The sequence below is a fragment of the Sphaeramia orbicularis genome, chromosome 9 (assembly GCF_902148855.1).
Source record: "Sphaeramia orbicularis chromosome 9, fSphaOr1.1, whole genome shotgun sequence".
Classification (NCBI taxonomy): Eukaryota; Metazoa; Chordata; class Actinopteri; order Kurtiformes; family Apogonidae; genus Sphaeramia; species Sphaeramia orbicularis.
This window is the reverse complement of record NC_043965.1, coordinates 28,650,923-28,665,757: the sequence shown is the minus strand read 5'-3', so window position 1 is coordinate 28,665,757 and position 14,835 is coordinate 28,650,923. Positions and strand designations below refer to the sequence as shown.

The 14,835-nt window shown below is 41.5% G+C and overlaps 1 long non-coding RNA gene across 1 annotated transcript in view; it reads left to right on the top strand.

Annotated features, from left to right (window-relative positions):
* Nucleotides 1-1,293: 1,293 nt before the first annotated feature.
* The window catches only part of LOC115425607 (uncharacterized), a 36,716-nt gene continuing 23,174 nt past the window's right edge, over nt 1,294-14,835 (top strand). The window contains exon 1 of the long non-coding RNA XR_003936254.1: nt 1,294-1,689. This is a non-coding gene — a long non-coding RNA (uncharacterized LOC115425607). The remainder of the gene's footprint in view (nt 1,690-14,835) is intronic.

Here is a 14,835-nt window from a genome sequence, read left to right as displayed (position 1 = left end):
CTCCCTTCTGTCCCGTTCACATTACGAAGCCTCTTGGAAAAACAAACAAGGCTATGTTGGCTTTCAAAACGGAAATCAAACACCCAAGAACTGGCTGGGGGGAAATTACTCCGACTGCGGCCGGGCGGACTATGTAGTAAGCGGGATTTGCATATTTTGATGCGCTAATTGCCTTGATGTATTTAAATATGGCTGCACGTAGCTGATATGCTTGTCTACGTCATTGAACGTGCCCTCGCTGTTAAACTACAACGTGAATCCGGCTGAATCTAATGGATACGCCTGCAATTAGGCAAAGAGGGGGGTTCTAATATGAGATGGGGGTGCGTTGCTGTCTCGTTTTTGGTGTCCTTTCGGTAAATCTTATGTTTCCCTCAAATTGTACGCATTCTGTCCCGTGCCAAATAATAATTTTACGCAGAAAATAATTGAATAATATCAGAAAATTATGGCAGGTAAAATGTTGGAGCAGGTAGTTTTGCGGCTTTGCACCACAGAGAAGTGGTAGTCTGTTCTGAAGGAGTAAAAGGCGCACAGGAGAGGAAAAAAAAAACCCCAAAACTCTAACGTTATATTATAGTCGCACAAAAAAAGTGTGTCATCACCAGGAGAATTAGTTGTACATACAGGCTACTGGTAGGCATGCAGACAAGTAGGTCACCTCATTCAAACTTTTTTTTTTTTGTGAAAGATTTCTTTTATCATTCTTTCCTCTCCAGGCTAGAATGTGTGTGTGTGAGTGTGTGTTGGTCAAATTTGGGAAATTTGGGAGGGGACACACGCTCTCACAAGATTACCTCTTATTAGGTTACTGGGAGTAAGGTGAATTCATAAGTCTTGTATAGGCCTGTACACTGAGATTCAATCAAAACAGTTGTGTGAAGTTTAAGGTGCTGTGTTTTTTTCATTTTCTTTTTTATCATTGACCTCATTCTAGACTTAGTTTGGGAATTGCATGTAGCAAATCATTTCCCCTCTGTCTGGAAACCGGTAAATGCGTTCCGTTTGTCAAAGCGTGTTAGCGAGGCGCCTGCAGCAAATTCATTACCAGCCCAACTCCGAGGCTCACTTCGTAACCTGGTCAGGGAAAAAGGAGGGAGAGGTCCACGCCAAAGCGCGAACAATGCTGCCTCAGTTCGTGCGCGCAACAAAAGAACCGAGGGAACTTGTTTGAATTTCAGAGCACGTCCCTTCCTCACATAGAAGGATGGACTTTACATCCCGTCCTCCCTCACCCCTCCTCCTCCTCATCATCATCACCCCTCCCTCCTCATCCCACCCCACCACCAACAGGGAAAAAAAAAAAAAAAAAAAACTTGCACACTCTGAGAGCTCAACTGTGCATGCACTTTTCTATTTGGTGCTTGTAGACGTTATGGGAAAGTTGTCTCTCTCCCTACATCTCTCTCCCTCTCCCCATCCCTCCCTCCTTTTCTCCCTCTCACCGTCTATCATGTGCTTGGGATATGCTCATGCTTTAGACAGAGCAGCTGAAGCACGCCTAATGCAGGCTACTGACTGTTAGCGGCAATTTTAAAGTGATGCCCCCCCACCAAATAATACGGCTGGGATATTTGAGGGGAACATATACCTCATGACGGTACACACGGACCCAACTGAACAGCGCGGTTCTGCTCCTGCTTGGGACACTGTCTGATCGATTGCAGTGATTTGACTCACCTTTGTGAAGTAAGTGCAACTTTTGTGCATGTTTTAATTGGCTGCGTAAAGACGATCGTGTGCGTAAAGGCTTCGCTTGTGCGCAAAACTTAGAATTGAACGCTTTTGTGAGGGCAAAAGAGATTAGGAGCAATTGAGTTAATGTTACGATTCGTATAGAGATTTCACGGATTTGAAAGGAAATGTTAAGTTGGAGAATATACGTGTTTTCTAACATACTTTGGAATTTGGGTATAAAGATACAAAAAAAAAAATCTTTTGGCACCTTTTACATGCAACTGCAAATCGTTTAGTTGAATCGTAACATAACTAAAGTGTCTGATGATATTTATTAAAAGCTCATTACTCCGGAACTGTGCACTTGATTTCGTTTTATCCAGCATTCTGCGATGAACTTTTCTGTAGAGTTTTACCAGTGTTATTCCTCAAGCAATTTATGCTCTATAAAGCGTTGCTTGCCAACTTTCAAAAAAATGTGCATTTTGTCAAAGCCAGGATTTTCTGAAAAATAAAATTATTAGGCCTTCTTAAGAAACACTGTCTGTGGCATTACTTGGCACAATGTGGGTCCAGTGCTTCGGGAGAAACAGAGAAAAAAAAGAAATAATACACTTGCTTTCACCAAATCACTCAAACTCACGAGTGTATGTATGTATTATATTCATGTTCAAGAATCTTAAGCTTGTGCTGGAACAAAAAAAAAAGCCTTGCACTGAATGAATAACGTCACCAAAATCGTCACGCATTGACTTAAAAACAAAGTGTTCATTGTGTTGTTTATCCACATTACGCATGGAGGCATCACTCGTTTCAATAATGTAGTTGATAAAACGAACATGATGGTGACTATGTGACATTTTTGTCCCCTCAGAACTGTGTCATTAAGCTTCACTGAAACACTTCTTATTATAATTTCAACAGAATCAGCAGGTTGTAAGTTTAAAACTGTGCTGTGATTAAAACATGGCCTCTGTGTGGGAGGCCTATTCTGAAGCCTCCTTTACCCTAATGAGGTGTACTATGGGATGCTGATCTTAATGATATCAGGTTGGCCTTACAGTTGGCCATTCATCAGATCTGCATGAGGGGGGACGAGATGATGGGAGATCGTGTTTGAAAGGGACACAACTGACGATGCAGTAGAAGCAGTGAAGATGCTGAACAGTGTGTGCGTAATTTGGCCACTTTTCAGTCATTTTCAGGTGACATTTGGACATTTTCAGGACACTAGTTTGTGCCATGTAATGCATGTATGTGATGATAAATAAATGTTGAAAAGAAGGCAACACTTCAACAACTATGATCATTTATGGAACAGAAGGATGTTTATGGCGAGTAGGTGAAATGCGCAGGCCTTGTGAGTCATATTTACTCATTAAATCACCTCTGCTTTGCCCCTCCCACCGATGAAACGGGAGTAAACTTGTGGGGGGAGATCTAAAACTGTTGCAAGTGATTGGCATACGTGAAGAAGACGAAAAACTGATGATGCCATTTACAATTATGGTGTTAATTGGTCACCGCTGTTTCACTTGTCGTGTCCTACACAAGCATTTTGCATGAACAAACTGAGTCCATTCCTGTCAGGAGGTAACTTTTCCTCCTCCGCGGTGTGTGTTTTATAGTCGGAACAGGACTGAAGTTGTGCACAAGGCAGAAACAGTCTCTGGAACCTGCAGCTGCATGCTCCTGCGCATGATCCATCACATGTCCACTGCCTGTTATTGTTGACTCAGTTACAAAGATCCCATATATCGACCCATTTGTGCAGGACTACCGGTTAACTACTTGCATTAACTACTTCCATGTATGTGGTAAAGTCAGTGGGGTTAACACACGTACATGGCGATGCGCTTGGGTTTTATTTCGCGTGGGGAGACATCGGCAGACTATACCGTTGTAATTTCCCCGTCGGATGCTGCGATGCCAAAAAAATACTCGAGGCTTGTAAGGATTTCGACGCAAAATCGAGTACGTGACAGTAATTTACCTCCTACAGTGTAGCGTGTAGACTATGTGAAAGAGAGCAATGAATAAACCAGTAGCGTGTGTTTTTTTTTTTTTTTTTTTGCGAGCAGAAAATAGAGCCTACATCGGATGGACTGAAAACGCTGTCGCTCATGGGAGCTCCAGTACGCTCTCCTCATGGACTTGTGTCGTTTTTATTGCTTAGATTTCGCTCTTTCTTCCATTAAAAACACTTGAGTCGCTCTCATTCTGTGTATTAAAAAAACAAAAACAAACAAACAAAAAAAAAAAACATATGGTCTCCCTGCTATCCATCCTCATCCCTGTGTGAGAGAGGCGCGCATACTGCTGGCTGCAAGGCGGACATATTCCAACGCGCTGTGTAATGGATGGAGATTGTGCATGGATAGGAGGGTGCATTTGCGATTTTTTTTTATGACATCACCGCAGTTACATTGTCGTGGTCCGAGGCCTTTGACCTCACCGGGGTTGGTCCATATTTTGGCCACCCCCCAGCCCCTCTATCCTTTGGGGATGGCCCTTATTTCCCCACTCTTTTCAGACCGACCGACCGACCATGCAGCCTGCAGAACGGACCCCTTTGGCTCAATCATAGGCTTTATATCTTCTTAAGTACATGCTGGATATGAACGGACAACTTGATGCTCTTTGGGCAAAAAAAAAAAAAAAAAAAAAAAAAACAAGATCCTGTTCTCATAATCCGAAACATTTGCGTCGTAATTCCCTATGCCGTTATTGCACTTTCCACAGGAAACCGGATTTCCCCTCTTCTACAGTGTTTCTTCTCCGCCGGCCTCACAGGATATCTATTGCTACTGCCACAACGACTTAATAGAGGCGAAAGAGCCTTTTGTGGGATTGAAGCTATTTGCATTGCAAATTAGGGCCCCTGTGCAAGGATGGCTGCACCTTACCCGCGATTTTCAAGGCCTACTTCAAGTCAGTAATATTGGTTAATGTCAAGTGAATATGACATTAACATTGGGATTATATATCATTTTTTCGAAGTATTGCTGCCCTTTTACACCTGGTGTATAACACTACGAGCTGTGCAGTTGTGTCCCTCAATGGCAAAAACGGAATATAAGGAATTTAATGCACAATGTGACTTAAAAGGGACACTGATCACTTTTTTTTTTTTTTTTTTTTTTTTTTTTTTTTTTTATTAATGTATCTGAGTTCTGAGAGATGGAAAGTTGAAGCCCAGAAGAGGAAATGTACATGTGGATTATTACAGAAGAATGGGAAGTGGGTTGTTATCTTTGGTTATCTAGCTGTATGAGTGTTCTGCTCGTCATAAAGCTAGATAACCGAAAGTAAAAACTACTTCCAGACTCGTCGTGGACTTGTGGAGGACTCGTGATGTATTGCTCAGTTTTCCCTTGGACCCATTGTAGATGTTTTTTTTTGTTTTTTTTTCTTCCTTTAAAATGCAGATAAACACATGTGGGTTTTTATATTTTCACCATGATGGGATATTTGAGTGTGTGTGTGCATCTGATTTAATTATTAACTTTTTCAGTGGGTGTAATATAGTTTATATCATTTTTTTTGGTTGCATATGTGCGCTCACACACACACACACACACACACACACACACACACACACACACACACACACACACACACACACTATAGTGAACTTTCTCTCAGGCTACATATTGCATGTAAATATTTATAGCCCATGGTTCTAAAACACCAGGATTACATTCTATATCATCACAATGAAATTTCAATACAGGCTTTTGTTGAGCATTTCATGGGAGTGAAGGAGTGACATTAAGGGCTTCTGTGGGAACCCACGTGTGCGCCTCCATGCGTTTTTATTTAAGCATGATAGAGTCCGACCAGGAAACGGCGCTGGCATCCCAAATAGTAATAATTAGGACGTATACTGAAGTGACAAAAACTGAGAGAGAGAGAGGGAGAGAGAGCGAGGGAGAGATGTGGGGGAGAGGGGTTAGGAGTGGAGGGAGGTGGCAGAAGAAGGAGGAGGGATGGAGGGAGTGTGTGAGGGGATTGGGGAGATGGAGGGGTGGGGTGTGTGTGTGTGTGTGTGTGTGTGTGTGTGTGGGGGGGGGGGGGGTCGGGCCTGCTTAATTGATTCCGTTAACCGCAGTGCAGGATATGTGAACGACTGGACGATCCCATTCCCACGCTCGGTGGGGCAAGTGGCAATGCCATGCCCAGGGCCAATATGACAGACAGCGCCGTAAGGGCCTGGAGGGGCTGTGAAGGGAGGGATAGGGGGGAGGTGGTGGGGGTTAGTGGGGGTGGGGGCCGACAGGGGTCATGAAAAGACGTCAAGTGCACCAGACTCATCTGCATCCCCAAAGAAAGAGGCGACGTTTCCCAGCCCCAGCCGACGCGGTGCTCCTAAAGTTGGAGTAGTAACGGTCCTGAATGCTTAATGTCTCACCAATTGTACTGATAATGAGGACTTGGGTCATTATCTTAAAACTATGGCGGTTTATGAATTGGAAAGAGATGTACTGCGAATCTGTAATCCTGCATGGCCCCCACTTGAGCGCACGGACGCAGGCTTTGGAGCCCACTTCCACGAAGAAATAGCAGCGTAGATAATGTTGCATAAAGAAGTCTGGGGCATTTGAATGGGTGACATCTCAGTGCATTGTTTGTTTGTGAACTTGACCATGAACAGTAAGCCATTGTGTGAGGTTTGAGGCTGTTAATCACAATTTCCAAGACGGACAAAAAGGTTAAAATTGTTAAACCCACTGTTGTGACACAGTATGTATTTTAATAGTTGAAAGGGACAGGTGGTCTTTTTTTTCATTTTATAGAAAAAATGTATTTACAGCATGCATGTCTGACGATAATTTCATCAGGTAAACAAGTTATTTTGCACTTACTCTGATGTAACTTGCAAAAAAAAAAGTGCATAAATAAGTGTTGTAGTTGTGAGCTTTTCCATCCTATACACACCAGCAGAACATGTCAGGTGTGTAGATCACAGAAAAAAAGGCCCGTCCCATTTAATGACAACTTCAGTAATACGAGAATTATTTTTTATCCCGATTGCCTTGGTTTAATGCGCATCTTTTTTTTTCTCGCTTGTAAAAAAAATTCATTAAGTCTCAGTTTAAGCAGGAGAAAAAATATGACGTCTTTAAGCACCAGCGGATTATTCAAGTTCAATGTTAAACAGAGACATAGTGGCTGAATTCAACACCGCCTTGTGCTGAAAAGGTCCCTTGCCGACTTTCTCACACCGTCAGACAAAACTAGTGTCTCTTGTTCTCGACCCCTGTCAAAAGCGGCATACAATACCAAGTCGGTTGCTCGAAAGAAAATTTGAGAACACAATTTGGGCTGAGCAGCAGTGAATAAAACAAGTCTTATTGTCCTCCATTAAGTCGATTGAAATAGTTGTCTAGCTTTATGAAAGGGAACACTGTTTTAGAGTGTGGGGGCCACACTAAATGTCAACCCCGAGTAAGAAATAAAGCTTGGGTTTGTAACTAACCCACTACCCCCTATTATTCATCCCATTTCCAACAGCAGCATGCTTCTCTCACAAACCCTGTTTCTCAATTTTATTCATGTTTTTGTAGAAGAAAATAACTCAATTAAAACTCCTCTCCCATAAGCAGACAATAAAAATAAGAAACACACCTTTGCATTTATATAAAGATTTACACGTTATTGTATATGTTTCTGTAGAGGTTGAGAGGTTGGGTATGAGTGTGCAGGAGCCTATATTTACACTGGTTTGATTTGTCTTAATGCATCACATAGTCTGTTCTTCAAAGCATTAAATGAGAAAAGATCTTAGTCCACCCAGTCAGAAGGAAATACAGTTCACTGCTGAGAATCACGGTTACCAGGAGAGAGCAGCATCACATGTCTCAAACAGCTGCATATCACACTTACATGCACGTTTCTCTGTCACTTGCATGTGGAGAGATGTAGTGTAGACCTGCAGTGGTTAAACAGCCTTGTACTGTCTGTCTTGAAAATTGTTGTGGGGATTGATGAATGTTCTGGATTTGGTTTATTCCATTTCCTCAATGAAAACTAGCCGCAGCACAGCAGCACTTTCTACAGGTCTATAATACACAGGATGATGTGACTTAATTTTATACTTATGTCACAGTATAAAGGTACATATTAGTTTGTCTGAATCTTCAAATGAGGTTGAGGTTGTATGTACTTGTGAGTCAGGTTGTCCGGAGTGTGCTTTTATATTATTTTTGGAAGTGTTCATGTCATGCAAGTGTGTTGCAGAAAATGAAAACCCCAGCCTTTTCCACACATATATGGTGTGATGCAAGTAAAAATGAGGTGGCTGTTTATGTCTTTAGCGGGTAAAATTGGTTTATAGACATTTCGTTGTGCTCTCCTCGCCTTTCCTTTGACAAACAGTGGCTGCAGCCATTGTTGTCACGTGATCTGTTGAGTAACAAAACCATGGCGACCAAGGAAGGTGTTTTCATATTCACTGGATAAGCAATCAGCATATTTTATGTGAGTCTGCCCCGGGTTTTTTATGTGCTTCCTCTGTGCCTCTGTTTAGTGCATGGCAGGCGCAGTAGCAGGTTTATTATATATATATATATATATATCGGATAATTTCTATGCCAGACAAAAAAAGTCGTACAGGTTATATTTGTTAATATTTGTGTTGCAGTTGTTGTATTTTGCTGTATTGTCACTTTATTGTGACCTACTCCAATAATGTTTTGCAATAACAAAGTGGTTAGAGCAGCACTCTTTCAGCAGGAAAAGTCAAATTCTCATGTACCATGAAGCACCATGTGCGATATTGGAAAGCAGTCAACATCAGTTTATCCAGGTTCACTGAGCGGAAATACAGATATAGATGAGGAAAGAGGCTCCATGTGTGTCTATGCAATATGTCTGTGTTTGCATGTGTGCATGTATTGCTGTGTTTGTCTGTACGATTAACTGACCCAGGCGTCTCACAGTGCTAGGCTACTACATCATGTAGATGAAGGGGAACAATAGCTGTGTCTCAGTCAACAACGTCTGTCTGGCTTGGGCCATGTTTCTCTCTTTCTGTGTGTGTGTGTGTGTGTGTGTGTGTGCGTGTCTCCTGGACATGAACTTGAACTTGAGACAGGCAGCCAGACACCATCTGTGCACCAGGGGTAATGAATTCAGTGCATTCATGGCTGTGGAGCAAGTCTAGGCCAACACCACCCATTGATGAGCAGATGACCCCTATAGTCTAAGTTAGCTCTTCATCACTAATAGAATTCAACAATACCAGCTGGTAGTAGGAGACTTTATTTGGCAGTTTGTCTTCAGAAAAACAACGGTGGTAGTAGGCGAGGAAGGGATGATGGTATATACATGTGCATGCGTCTCCAGTGCACACACACACATATTTTCTTGTCAGCTGGATGCATGTGTATATGTGCATGTATGGATGTGTGCTATATATGAATCCAAGGCCCTGCATGTTATCTTTGTCTTCCTGTATATAGTGTACGTATACAAATGGACATATACCCTCCCCCTGCCCATATACTGGCTCTTCACTATTAAAGCCCAGGCCTGTTATGTTAACGACAAACCCATGCCGAATTTATTGCCTCGATAATTGAAAGGGTCGGTTCAGTATTTCCCCTGATAAAGGATAGTAAGTGAATGAGGCATAAACCTTAAACAAGCCAGGCACAATGTGAATTCCTGCAGGCCCTCCTTCTCCTCCTCCTACTCTTCCTCCAGCTCAAGCCTCTGTCACAATCACAGGCACACACACAGACGCATGCGCACAAACAGTAAGGCTTTTCCCTCTGGTTGGTGTCGCCACGGCAACGGAAGGTGAGATCACCGTGCGCATGGCAGCATCAGCCCCTGCCAATACAGGACAGGTTCCTGGTTTTAATGTGTGCGTTTTCATGTAGAGTGCTGTATGCAAGGACCAGAATGTCACCTGCTACCCCCATCCATGGTCTGATATGGACATCATTTCAAAGCTTTATTTCCACATAAACTCACATTCATGTGTTGTTTATTACATTTGACTTGACTTGTCCCATAGGTTGAAGTCATAATGTCACAATCATCTGCCCGCTTGATGGATTTTGAGATGCTGAGGTTATGTTACATGATGCAACATTGGTTTTGGATTCTCATACTGGCACACAATATCAAAACAGCAAGTGTGACTGGCCTCAGTAACAGTGTCATTGCTGATTAACAGGGATCTGATCAACCTCCCTCCATAATAGACCAGTCAGCCATAACTTGCCAATAATCCACTGAGGAATGTCATGGTTAGGCCCTTTTTAATGACATCATGCATGGCCACTTGAGCGTCTTGTGGGGAGCAGCGGGCATGCTGTGCTCTGCCATGCTGTATGTCCCTCCCCCCGCCTCACTGCGTGGATATGCACAGCCGACATATTAGATAGGCACCTTACTCTATCACTTACTATTGAAGATCTTCCCATAACACAATATGACTGCATTTTATTGTGGTGCACTGCTAGTTCTTGTGCTGCAAAATAAGATTTGTTAAGATTCCCTGTAGTTGACAGGAAATACAGAAAAACATGCAAACAGTCAAACTCTAGTTGACATGGTTTGATTAAACGTAATACAAGGTGACTCCGAAAAAAACACTCAGTACTTTTTGTGATTGACTTCAAAAACAGTGTCTTATTTAAAATTGTAATCACGTGTTTATTCAGTTAATTTTCTATTACTTAGACATTTATGCCACAGTAAAGATGTAAACTGGCTGTCTAAAATACTGTTAAAATATCTGTCTGAATTGTGCCATTCTGCCTTATTAAGTCACCATGGTTTTCTCACAGTCTAGTCACAGTCAGCAGCCTCCAAACTGTGTTACATGGAACCTTGTGACTGATTGGCAAATGTCTCAATCTAGAGGCAGGAAAAAAAAGAGCAAGTAACAAGAGCAGGGTTGATTTGTGTGATAGGGAATAAAAGAATAAACTAGGAATATTTAGCCAAATAATGCATCTAAATATACAATTGGACTTGTATTTAAACATAAATTGTTGAAACAAAATGTCTACTGCAGGTAAAGCTGCATAGGTAGTAATGATATTTGCAATAACCCCAAACCAAGATAACTGGGTTTTCTTGTTTAAATGATAACCTGCTGATACATTACACATCAGCCTTTAAAAAATGTTACAAAAAATAAAAAAGAAATAAATTAAATAACACTTCTTACTGCTGAAGGTGTAGGTAGCAGATGCTGCTGATGATATTATATGCTTTATACCTACAGTATACTGCCACGGATGAAAATGCTAACAACTAGTGTAATATACATTCACTATGTCTGCAAGATTAGATATCAATACTGTGGCAGCAGTAGTGCACAATCAGGCGGGGTGCATAAATGCTATTTTTGCACTACAGGTTTAAAGCTGGCTATCAGCCTGTCTTCTAGGATATCTGTGCTCCACTGGCTTTTGATTATGCAAATACTATGCACTATAAATAAATTAGTATAATTGCATCTGAAATATGCTTTGAATCTTCCTTGAAGATGAAAGCATGTAAATAATATATTTCATGTCACTGCATTATTCATCCTCTATTAATTACACACTGGCGTGCTTCATCTCAAAATGCTATGTGGTCTGGATGTTGTTTTTATATACAGTGTAATAGGTGCATGCCCATGAATTGTCAATATCAAGGTACTTGGAGTGAATTATAATGCTAATTGTCTCTCACAGTATTCATTCTCAGCATCAGCATATTTTACTTTTCCGAGCCTTAATTGGCTTTTATTTTGAAAAGGCAATTAATATTTGAGCAAACTGTGATTGTGTAAAACACAGTGTCTCTGTATTCACTGTCCAAACACAGAGATTATTTTTTCTTTTATATATGATGCATCAACACGTCTGTATTATGCATTATTTCATAAAAGGGGAGGGGCTTGCTCAAACATTAAATAAGCATAAATACTGTAGATGTGTGACTGATACAATTAAAATATGCCAGTCTTGCCGGCCTTTCTGAAGCATATGGTTTTGAGGCCTCGGTGCAATTTGAATACGGCGATCCATTTGAAAAATATATGCTGTTCGGCAATTAAATTATATGGGCTCTCGGACCAGAGAGCCAGCACCATTGCATATAGAATAGCGAGCAGTAGTTGCTACGCTCGCATTAGCATCTGGCCCTTTTATGTAAATTTGATGAGAAAGGACTCATGCATATACGCCATGGCTGGGGTGTACTCGTCTAATATCCTTATTAGAGAGGGGTGAATTAAATATTTATTAGGGGGCTAAGGGTTAGGAAGGTGGGCCTGTCCTGTGTTGTCGTAAGAACCCGAGGTGGAAGAAGGGGGAAAGGGAGGAGGAGACTGGCTTTCTCTATGAGTGTCTCTCTCTGCCTCAAGGTGCCACCATCTTAAGGCGTTTGGCAGTAGTGAGAGTGTGAGGAGGGTAGACCTAAAATGTCCGCTGGCATAGACACACGCACGCATACACATTAACGCATACAAATTTCAGTGCTGTATGCGGACAGAAACACAGAGCTGTGAAAGTCAATTATTCAATTACTGTCATCGGCTGCTATGCATGCTGAGAATTTCATTTGCATGTATTAATTCCCTCGATTACTGTCACCTACGAGATCGGCCTGTGTTTAGCTTTCTAATTCCCGCCGCTTATTGGGTGCGGAGTGCAAGTATAGCATCACGACGACCACCACTACCACAATAATGTTAATGTTTTAAGTATTTCGGGTAGCCATTTCTTCGTATTTCCAGCCATCTAGGAGTGAATTGCAGAGCGTAGCGTTTAATGAAAAAAGTAATGGGCCAAACAAAGCATTCCTCTTTGTTTCTTCACACAGTTCATGAAAGTGTGTGATTAAAACCATATTCAGCAAGAGTTTGGTATGTGAAAGGTCAACAAATAATCCCAGTGCAGGTCAGCATAGTGTTTCTATCACAAATTAAAAAAACAAAACAAAAACAATATACTTAGCTGATGACAAAAGCATAGCAGTTCATCTTTATGAAGTTTGGTTATTAGATGAGAGTGTAGACGATGCGTTTCGTTAAAGTTGTAAAACATAATACCAGATTATGTTACATTTACACTCTGTCATTTTCTGTCTCCTCTCATATTCATTCGTTCTATCACATAGCTTACACATATTGTAGCTGACCGCTGTTATCTGTTAATTATCATGAATGTGCTTAGGGTGGCATATGTGCATACACCAACATACACACACACACACACACACACACACACACACACTTGCGTGTACAGCACCAACACACATTGTTCAGTGAGATACAGACACAGCATTAGCATTTCCTTTCATCCTGAAGTGCTCCTGAGGCATAGCATAAAGTAGAATGTGCAGGAAATTATTCAGGATGAATTATTCCACACATCATAACCATTTTGGGCACACACATGCACATACACACACGCATAGACACATACACATACTTATAGAAAAACACACTTTTACAGCCCGAATAATGCTCCTTTCCAGCTCAGGAAAGTGTGTCGCTGCAGGTACTTATAATTAGAAAATAGGGTTAAATTGAGGTTTGTGTGTGGAGCTCTTTCTGTGGCTACTTGTACTGTGTGATGTTGCGTGTGTTTATCTGGAAGTCAAGGTGCTTTTATAATAGACGTATATGTGTGTATATGTGAAAAACGGTTGAGCTGTATGCCTTTGCGTAGTCAGCCGTAGTTGTTTGCTTTTTACATGCATAAAGTATATATACAATATCAGCTGTTCTCCTTCCCTACCTCCCCATTTACTCTGATGAGTGGTACGCCCCGGTGTGCTGCCAAAGAAGTGAAAATAATTAAACGGCTGCATGTTTGAGCCTGGCGTTGGCTAATGGATTGTTACCGGGAGGAAATGAGACAGGCAGCATGGGGGAGCTGGGTGGCAAAGCAGATCTCGACTTTGGATAATGAAACACTGTAAGCCACCGGGGTGGAGAGTAGACACACCTCTCGTAAAGGAAATGCTTTTGTTCTATGACCACTTCTTTTTGTCACATAGGTAGGTGCAAATGATGAGGAGTCGTGCATTATGAGCGAGGCAGTCATTCCCGCATCACATTAGTTCAGGATAGATGTAGGTTTTCCAATATAAGATTTCCTACACTATGTTTCAAACCAGTGTGTGTGTCACTTAAGTGTAATTTGTATTTCACTCTACAATAATGATCCTGTCTTTCTCTTTTTTGTTGTCTCGTATGGGTGTGATAGTGTGTGATGTGTATACATAGCCGTCATTTCCGTACGGTTTAACATCCCCTGCATCATCACACTGTTGCATTAGAGCAGGGGTTGATCCTTGGCACTGTCGTCGCCAGTGTAACCCCCACTCCACCCCACACACACATGCATACACACACACATGCATAGGCTACAAGCTGAGTGGTGGGGAGGGTGGGGGTGGGGGGTGCCGAGCGGAGGAGGGAGATAGAGGAGCAGGAGGGAGATGGGATGAGACAAGCCACACAAGCCGCAAAGGGAATGGGGGGAATGTGGTGAGGTGGGGGAGTGCTATATACAGTAGTTACCCTAAACCCTGCCGTAGGGCTAAAAAACCCACACAGTACACATGCACACGCACACATTGGTTTGTCAAACAACCACAAGACACACACAGAAGAGTGTAAAACATTGCAATGGGGAGTACGAGAGAACGACCCTTATAAAGGTAGCCTAATTGTTTTTATTGATCCACTGAGCTGTTAATAAAGTAATTTAATATTTTATGGCATGCGTGTCTTTTTTTTCAGGATCTGTCATTTTTAATGTATTGTATTTATATCTTTACTGTATTTCTTAAAGGAAGATATTAATAAATTTCAAAAGCAAATCACAAAATCCTTGTGTAATTGTTTTTTTTTTTTTTTTTACTTTGCTGTATATTTTTCGTTTAGCATCCTTGCTGTGTGTGTGAAATGATACGGATGTCTTATAAAAAGTGAGATCTACCAGTTGAATTTAATATTATAACACCACAGGAGCCTTACAATCACTCATTAATCATTAGACAAAAACACACACATCATGCACACTAAAGACACAACTAAGAAATGTTTGACTATATGAATAAGCCTTGCAATTGAGTTTGACATTGAAAAAAAAGGAAACACAATCTTTTTTCTCTTAAATCACTAACTCCAAAATA